The sequence below is a fragment of the Podarcis filfolensis genome, assembly GCF_964270895.1.
Source record: "Podarcis filfolensis genome assembly, chromosome: 2".
NCBI lineage: Eukaryota > Metazoa > Chordata > Lepidosauria > Squamata > Lacertidae > Podarcis > Podarcis filfolensis.
In genome coordinates this window covers 100,202,285-100,211,699 of record NC_139605.1, presented here as the reverse complement: position 1 = coordinate 100,211,699, position 9,415 = coordinate 100,202,285, and the positions used below count along the sequence as shown (strand labels likewise).

Genomic DNA, 9,415 nt, shown 5'->3' with positions numbered 1-9,415 from the left:
TCTTCCCGCTGTCCCCGGACCTGGTCTGAAGGCGGGTGGCTGGGAGAAGAGCGCTTCTCCCCGCTGCCGGCCCCGCAAGCTCCGGGGACAGTGGGGAGGCGCAGCGCGTCTTCCCGCTGTCCCTGGACCTGGTCTGAAGGCGGGCGGCGGGGAGAAGAGCGCTTCTCCCCGCTGCCGGCCCCACAAGCGCCTGGGGGGGGAAATAATTTTTTTTCTTTATTTCCCCCCCAAAAAACTTGGTGCGTCCTATGGGCTGGTGTGTCCTATGGGGCGAAAAATACGGTATTTTGTTCATTCCTAGGTCTGCCTGCCCTGCACATCTGGATAGTCTGGCACAGGATTGTCCACTGGGCCAGCAGAAGGGCAATGGAGTTTGGATTCGGACGCAGGCTTGGACTTCCTGACCATGTGCACGTCTCCTGGGTGTCCAGACAAGGAATGTGTTGGGAGGAGCTTCTCACGACGGTGTGGGTGAAGATGTCTGCGGAAGCATGCCTGTGGCACTGGTGGTGCAGCTGGGCGAGAACGATTTGTCGGAAGCTCCCGGCTTCCTTGCGGACCCGCATGCAGGAGGACTTGGAAGAGTTGAAGGCAGCTCTTCCTGGACTCAAAATTTTTTGGTCGCAGCTTCTGCAGCAACGTGTGTGGTGAGGTAGCCAATTCCCAGCTGCCACCAAGAGGGCCAGGAGGCGCATCCAGAGTGCAGTGGCCAAGAAGGTTCTGGCCTTGGATGGGATGGTGATCTGTCACCAGAGCATTACCTTCCATGATGCATCCCTTTACAGGTTTGTTGGGGTTCATCTGTCTGTGATTGGGAATGATTTGTGGCTGACAGCAGTGTCAGTGGGGTTAAGGGGTTGGTTACAGGAACGAGTGGTTGGTGGCGAGTGCGGGTGTTTGTGTGGCAGATAGGCACTGGTTCAAGTGATAGGGATGGGAGAACAGCCTCGCCATCCCTACGTGAAGGGTATTCCGTTAAAGGAATCTAGGGTCTCAACTTGGTTTAGTCAACCCCCAAGAGGGGGTTGTGCCCGCGCCTGAGTCCAGGGGAGCTCTGGGGAGTGAACAGAGTCTGTTCCCAGGCTTTTCACCTACCTCAGGTGTTCACCCTTGGCTGACCTATGATAGAGCTCTGGGTCAGCGCTTCCTGCAAGGGTGCAAGGAGCTAGTCGAACCAGAGCTTATGCAACCACTCACTTTTCTGTAATCAATAAAGTTGTGGCCTAAATTCTGCCGAAAACCAAAACTAAAATTTGAGTCAATTGTGTGTTTATTTAGGGGGGAGGTCTCTGGGTCTGAACTTGCAAAACTAATGAAATGTATAAACTTGAAAAGTATAAATAATTTTTTTTAAAAAAAGTTTCTACGTACTCCTCCTCCTTCTCTTTCCCATGTTGTTGTTGTAATCCATTTCAAATGTTAACTTTATCAGGGGAACCATAACTCCAGACAAAAGACTAAGAGTAGCCCTGATGGATCATGTCCAGCATCCTGTTCTCATAGAGGCCAACTAGATGCATACAGGAATCCCGCAAAGGGGACCTGAACGCAGTAGAGGATATTGCCACTTGTGAAACCCAGAATCTGGTATTCAGAGGCATATTGCCCCTGACAGAGGACTTTCAGTGTGAAAGTGTTTGAAAGCAGCTCTTTCTGGAGCTAGTAAAAAGGGCAATACTTCTAAAATATATATTCCCTCAAGGACAGGATAAAAGGATGATTGTTGAGCATGGTGCTTTGTGCCTAAAGTTCAGCTTTATGATTCTGAGCGATATGGAAAAAAACATCCCATAGGGGACTAACCTTTGAGGCCCCTCTGTTGTAGTCTAGCAATTTTGAGAGCTACATAAGTGAGCTAGTGAAGGCCAATTCTCTATCATCTATCTATCATCTATCTATCTATCTATCTATCTATCTATCTATCTATCTATCTATCATCTATCTATCTATCATCTATATCTATCATCTATCTATCTATCTATCTATCTATCTATCTATCTATCATCTATCTATCTATCAGTCATCTATTTATCTCCTCCCTCCCTGCCTGCCTGCCTCACTATTCTATGTGTTAGGGTTCCCATAGGTAAAAACAAAAAACCAGCTCTTACACTATTGAGTGTACAATACACCTTTATGGTTCTATTTCTTGCTGCTGTAATAAGACTTCGCTGGTATCTGCTGAAGACGGCACTTGCTATTTCTTCATTTCCATGGTGTTGTTTATTTATCATGAGGTTTCTGGTGCCTTTTCCCACAACAGTAGCGGAACTGTCACATTCTGTCACTACCTGACAAATGGTAAATAGCCAGGACTGAAAAGAAGACCTGCCTGAAAAGGTTCAATATAAAAGCTAGTGTCAAATATGCTTCACACTGCTGCTTGTCCCCTCAGGGCTGGTCCACAATGAATATGACATCAGTGGATCTAGTGACACTTGGTGAATCAGTGGAGAATGTACAAAGTGACTCCGCTGAAAGCAGTATGTCTGAGGGTTGCTTATCTCTCTGATACAATCAAACGCAGGCTGGTGGCAGCTATTGGAGAATCATCCTTGCAAACATATTTAATTGCTGAATGGCCTTAGACTGAGTGCTTTACTCCAATGCAAATGCAGTGGGGAGCTTAAAAGTAGTGGAAAGAAAGAAAGAAAGAAAGGAAGAATTAAGGAAAGCGCATACAAAAAAATGATAATTGTTGAATGCAATTTATATTAATTGATGGAGAATGGTTTGGGGCATGGGTAGGCAAACTAAGGCCTGGGGGCCGGATCTGGCCCAATCACCTTCTATATCTGGCCCGCGGACGGAATCAGCGTGTTTTTACATGAGTAGAATGTGTGCTTTTATTTAAAATGCATCTCTGGGTTATTTGTGGGGCATAGGAATTCGTTCATCCGCCCCCCCCAAAATATAGTCTGGCCCCCCACAAGGTCTGAGGAACAGTGGACCTGCCTCCTGCTGAAAAAGTTTGCTGACCCCTGGTTTGGGGGGAGGGGGAAACGCTGGAGAATTTTTGGGCTAAGCTATATCTAAGTTATAGATCATAGTTATAGCACATTCAATTGTGAGCCACCCTGATTATCTATGGATGAAGGGCAGTATAACAAACAGACAAACAAACAAACATCATTAGAACCAAAATTTTAAAACTGAAATAGCCACCTATAGGGAGAGCTACTCTTGTACCAAGCACTTTTTGTGTTTCCTTCTGTTTCCTTCTTGCTCTTTCCTCTCTTTGCAACACTTTCCTGACCATCCTTTCCCCCTTTCCATTCTACATCTTATATACCCCATCTTTCAAAAAACAACTAACCCTTAAACCAGGGAATGCCATGAACTGGCAGGACAACAGGAAGGAGGGAGAAAAAGGAGAGGATCTCAATGAGCGCTGTAGCTGGGATGGGCAAGCTGGGGATGGAGAAGTTGGTGTAGGAAGTACTCTCAGGGTGACAGAGGATGGCGAAGGAATGGGGGTCAGTGTACAGGCACCAGAACAGCAGGACCCAGCACTAGAGGGGTGTCTCCATGAACATAGCAGGCTCTGACGCTAGGGAGCAGTGGGAGGGATGCTCTAAGACAGTGTTTCCCAAACTTGAGTCTCCTGCAGTTTTTGGACTACAGTCCTCATCATCCCTGACCACTGGTCCTGCTAGCTAAGGACAATGGGAGTTGTAGTCCAAAAAAACAGCTGGAGACCCAAGTTTGGGCATGCCTGCTCTAGGAGGATGAGGCAGGCCCACAGCCCAGCTCCCTAGGTGGCCAGGTGAGGCTTGCTAGGTCTGGGAAGAGGTGTGTGATTCTTCAGTTGGAGTTGACTCAGAACAGGTGGGGCTCACATGCCTCGTCAAGCCCAGATGCCACAATCAGCTGGCAAAGTACAGAAGGACAGCAGAGCTGTGTTTGTTCTACTTCCCATGTTGGTTGGACCATAGCTTGGATGTTCCAGGGAGCTCTTTGGGACTAGTGTGGGACTAACCTCCAAGTTCACGGACCCCTGGATCAGCTGCAGAGGCAGGAACTTGACCTGACTGAACTTTGGTCTTTCTATCTGTTGGCCTGCCAGATTGCTGGATTTATGTGCTAGCATCTGCCTTGGGATCGTGCACTCCAGTGGGACTTGATTGCCAGGTAACCTGTGGGTCCAAACAGGCTGGGGGTGGATGGGGGGAAGCCAGTGGTCTACCTGATGCTGTTGGACTCCCATCATTCCAGATGATTGGCCATGGCGGCAAGGGCTGATGGGAGTTGGAGTCCAACAATCTCTGGAGGGTTGCAGCTTCCCTATTCCTTCCTAGTACAAAATAGATTTGGATGTGCTCAGTGGTCATTCCCATCTAACTGCAATGTGCTGAGTCGTTGGAGGTGTGGGTGAGAATTGCTATCTGCGGAAGAAGGTAGTTGGCAGAAGACTTCCACATATGTAAACCATTTCAAGTTTTTTTCTATAATTAAGCGGTGTCATGCCCTCCAACATTTCTTTGATGAAAATAGGGACATCCTATTCAATCCTACTACTACTAATATTTATACCCCACCCATCTGACTGAGTTGCTCGAGCCATTCTGGGAGGCTTTCAACATATATGAAAACATAATAAAACATGTAAAAAACTTCCCTATACAGAGCTGCCTTCAGATGTCTTCTAAAGGTTGCATAGTTACTTATCTCCTGGGGTTGAGGGTCGCATACACTCCAATATTTATCTGATGAAAATAGGGATGTCCTAAGGAAAAGCGGGACATTCCAGGATCAGATCAGAAACTGGGACGGCTTCTGTAAATCCCGGACTGTCCCTGGGAAATAGGGACACTTGGAGGGTCTGTCGTGTATACATTTTATGAAATAAATGAATAAATAAGGAAATAAAATAGGGGCAATGTTCCATGGAAGTGGGAGGGAAGTTTGGAGTGGGGACACAGGATTCCCCCCTTGGAATTCTTGCAAATTATGAAGAGGTAAAAAGGTTGCCCCCCCCCCCGAGCGAAGACGAGATAGTGGGTGTGGGAACCTCTCTGTGACAAGGTTTTTAAAGCTGTGTTTTCCAAATCACTTCAATGGCCCCATAAGACTCAAAGGGAATTATAATCTGTTCTGTTGTCCTTGGCCATGGTTACAAGGACCAGCCCTAGTGGAGGCCTCCTTCCACAAGGTTTACGCTGTAAGCCAGTGGTTTTCAGCCAGTGTGCCATGGCACCCTGCCTTGAATGATGGTCAGCGGTGCCGTGGGCAACACTGGCCTCTGTCCCTCTTTCCTTCCTTCCCTCCTCTAATGTCCTCTCGTGTCTCTGGCTTCCAAAGGCTTGCACAGCTGTTGCAGCAGCCCTGGCTACAAGCTCCCCAGGCAAATGGTGCCTCTCAGGCTGGCCAGAGGCTGCTGGTTGCCAGGAGCTGAGGTGGCCTCAGAGTAAGCAAGCAAGTGAGGGAGGGAGCCCAGCTAGCCAGTGCACCAGCCCTTGCTGTGGGGAATGGACAGACAAGAGGGAGGTGTCCTGCTGGCCTTTCTTGTGCTTTCTGTGTACAAGGCTTGCCTGGGAACTGAGTGTCTGGCGCTGAAGGGAAGCCTTTCTGCCATACAGGCCTGCCATTGCCCAGTGTTGCCTCCAAGGTGAGCAAGGTGCTGGCCTCACATTCACCTTTGGCCAGTCTGCTTAGGGCTACTAAGGCTGGGGGCATCCTCTTCCCAGGCCCCTGTAGGGCAGTGTGAGGAGGCACCTCACTTTAGGGTGGGGAGGGGGTGGCTCAGAAAACAGGGGCAAAGATGGAAGTTGACTGGGGGACTTGAAAGGAGAGGAGGCTGAGGGAACCCTCCACAAAGGAGGGTGTTCGAAAAAGGGTGAGGGGCTGCCGGCTCTGCAGGCAAGGGGTGACATAACTGGGCTCCTGAGCCCCACAGGGGTGCTGCAGAAAGAATATAGTTGGTCAAGGGAACTGTGGACTCAAAAAGGTTGAAAACCTCCAGCATTTGGTAAAACATACTGTTTACATGAGGGACGCGGGTGGTGCTGTGGGTTAAACCACAGAGCCTAGGATTTGCCAATCAGAAGGTCGGCGGTTCGAATCCCTGCAACGGGGTGAGCTCCCATTGCTTGGTTCCTGCTCCTGCCAACCTAGCAGTTCGAAAACACGTCAAAGTGCAAGTAGATAAATAGGTACTGCTCCAGTGGGAAGGTAAACGGCGTTTCCGTGTGCTGCTGTGGTTTGTCAGAAGCGGCTTAGTCATGCTGGCCACTTGACCCAGAAGCTGTACGCTGGCTCCCTTGGCCAATAAAGCAACCCCAGAGTTGGCCACGACTGGACCTAATGGTCAGGGGTCTCTTTACCTTTACCTTACTGTTTACATGTAGGCTCCATTAAAAAACAAGCAAACCACCCCCCACAAGAATTGAGAAGGTGGGCTTGAAAGAAATCAACTCCCAGCCCTGGGGGTGCATGGACTATTGGGGAGTTTGAAATTAAAACGTGTTTCCGATTGCTCCTATTATAAAGCCTGTAGTTGGTATATTCAATATATCGTATGTGTGATTTAATGACTTTATTAATGGAAAGCATGTGTTGGGGCTGGTAAATGAGCTTTTGTTTGGCACTCGAGGTGCTTTCCACAGGTGTGAAAACTGAGCCGCCAAAGGCAGTGGATGTTCCAGCAAGAGAAGGGGAGGTGCATTCGTTGGTGGGGAGTATCATATTAAGGAAGATTGATCAGCTGTGCTGGAATAATAGCAGCTGCTTTGGCAAAGCAAAAGGGTGACACATTGAGGTTTGCGTCAAAGGGTAGCTGTGGAAGGGGCTTCATAACAAAACAAAAAGGATGGTGATACGATACTAATGGCACAGGGTTATATATTCTCATCATTCAGTGACAAGGGCAGCTTGGCCTTGGTGGCTGAAAAGAACCAAAACTGCTTCAGTGAAGGGTGCTCAGTGGCCTCAGTGCTAAGTCATACTTTCCTTAACCGATGGGGAAATTCACTGGGCATCCCATAGTCCCATCAGTGTTTCCTGGCTCCGGATCACCCAGTCCTCCCAGATCCGCAAAAATAAGACCTTAAACTGCCCAACAAGCACGACAGGGCATAAAACCCAAACCACAATATGAATTCAGCTTCACAAGGAGATGAGGAAGATGTTAAAAGGGCTTCTGGATTTGATATCCGGATAAAATGGCAGGAAGGGTTTTGGTTTTTTAAAACAGAAACAAAAATAAAAGGATATTTCTAACATTGCATTTCCTGCTTTTTGCCACAAGAACAAATCTACCCAAATGTCAGATTTGAAGTGCTTTGCCCTTGTGATGTTGATCTGGTTCAGATTTCAATGGCAACGTGAGCACCACTGTATCCTTCCAGACAGTCTGGGATGCAATCAGATCACCTAGGATTTGTTTACTTCTGCCAACAAGAGATAAATAAATGCAAACTATTTTGCTTGTTTGTATCAGGCTTCTTGGAAAATGACAGCGTGGTACCTTAAAGATTATAAATATATGTATTTGCCTACATGTTTATTAGGGACAAGAATGCCTCCATTACCCACTCAGGCTGCAGTCCTCTGTGTACCTTTGCGTGTAATTCCTTCTTGAAACCAGTGGGACTTAGGCCTGCAGGCTAACAACAGCTCTTATCTAAATAGATCACTTGATTTCAGCCACTCCTATCACAAACCTGAAGAATGAGCACTAGCGAGTATGTCTTATTTATGTACAGTGCTTGCCACTAGGATTGTGTGTTGCGTTTTAATTATTCTGAGCTGGTTTGGGAGAGGGAAATGGTTTTTGCCTGGGAAATGGTATAAAATATAATGAAGAAATGTATAAATAAACCCCAATGCATACAATGCCAGTGTGGTGTAGTGGTTAAGAGCGGTAGTCTCGTAATCTGGGGAACCGGGTTCGTGTCCCCGCTCCTCCACATGCAGCTGCTGGGTGACCTTGGGCCAGTCACACTTCTTTGAAGTCTCTTAGCCCCACTCACCTCACAGAGTGTTTGTTATGGGGGAGGAAGGGAAAGGAGATTGTTAGCCGCTTTGAGACTCCTTAAAAGGGAGTGAAAGGCGGGATATCAAATCCAAACTCTTCTTCTTCTTCTCTTCTACTTGGGGCTCAGCCACACTTCCACTATTCCCCTGCCAAATAATAATAATAATAATAATAATAAAATTTAATATTTGTAACCCGCTCATCTGGCTGGGTTTCCCCAGCCACTCTGGGCGGCTTCCAACAAAGATTAAACATACATAAAAATGTCACACATTAAAAACTTCCCTGAACAGGGCTGCCTTCAGATGTCTTCTAAATGTCAGGTATTTGTTTATCTCTTTGACATCTGATGGGAGGGCGTTCCACAGGGCGGGTGCCACTACCGAAAAGGCCCTCTGCCTGGTTCCCTGTAGCTTTGCTTCTCGCAGTGAGGGAACTGCCAGAAGGCCCTCAGCACTGGACCTCAGAGTCTGGGCAGAACGTTGGGGGTGGAGACACTCCTTCAGGTATAGTGTGGGTCCAACGCATGCCCTATAGGTCTGAGCAGTTTTGCCTTTGCCCCTCTGCATTCCCCCCAGAAAACTTGCTGTTTAGTGATAAATCAGAGCAAACATCGACCCAGATTTTTTCCCTGGGAGAAGGAGTGGGACAAGGGTAAAACTCCCATCAAATAAAGAGTTTTAGTGGGGGGTTTTTCCCATTTGCTTGTTTTACACATATTAAAAAGTGAATATTTCTGCTGGCAGCTGTTACTTGGGATTTTGTAGGTATCTGCCATATATACAGCATGTGCTGCCCATGACCCAAACTTCCTCCCCTCTCCCCTCTCCTGTGCCACATAAGACTCGTTGGACTCTGTTGCAACCTGTAAGATATCAACCAGACTAGAGCTTTGAAAGTAAATGAATCTGTTCTGCATGCAGAACCCAGGCTCCCTCTTGTGCGTAAACCAGACAGATAATCTTTCAGACCGAACCGCACAGGATCTGCAAGATAGTATTCAATTTCTTTCCAAAATACAGATTTCTTTTTTCAAGAATACTTTTCAGATTAGAAACAGATGCTAGGGGAAGCTGTTTAGAGAAGAAGATTGCACAACTATATACCTGACCTGAGATGCTCCTATTTCCATATGAAGTGAAGACTGAATTCTGTTGTTTCTTTGTCAGGCTTTCTTTCTTTCTTTCTTTCTTTTTTAAATGCATAGAATACAAAAAGGTCAAGATGTTGACCTTTTAAATGTCGAAATAATCGGACAGAAAAGACATTTTCTTGCAAGCTCCTTGGCTCCCTTTTCAAATGAGTAAGGGCTAATGTTTTCTTGCTTGTGGGCAGTGCTGGAGAACAGTTTTCATCCCGAGGGCCACATTCGCTTCTGGGCGACTTTGTGAGGGCCACATAACAGTGGTGGGCAGGACCAGAAGCAAATTTCATGAATGC

The 9,415-nt window shown here is 47.2% G+C and overlaps 1 protein-coding gene across 3 annotated transcripts in view; it reads left to right on the top strand.

Annotated features, from left to right (window-relative positions):
- Positions 1-3,857: 3,857 nt before the first annotated feature.
- LOC310755544 (ABC-type organic anion transporter ABCA8-like) overlaps positions 3,858-9,415 on the top strand; it is an 84,465-nt gene continuing 78,907 nt past the window's right edge. For all 3 annotated transcript variants that reach the window (XM_083598560.1, XM_083598558.1, XM_083598559.1), the window contains exon 1: positions 3,858-4,131. The gene's annotated coding sequence lies outside the window, so the exon portion shown is untranslated. The remainder of the gene's footprint in view (positions 4,132-9,415) is intronic.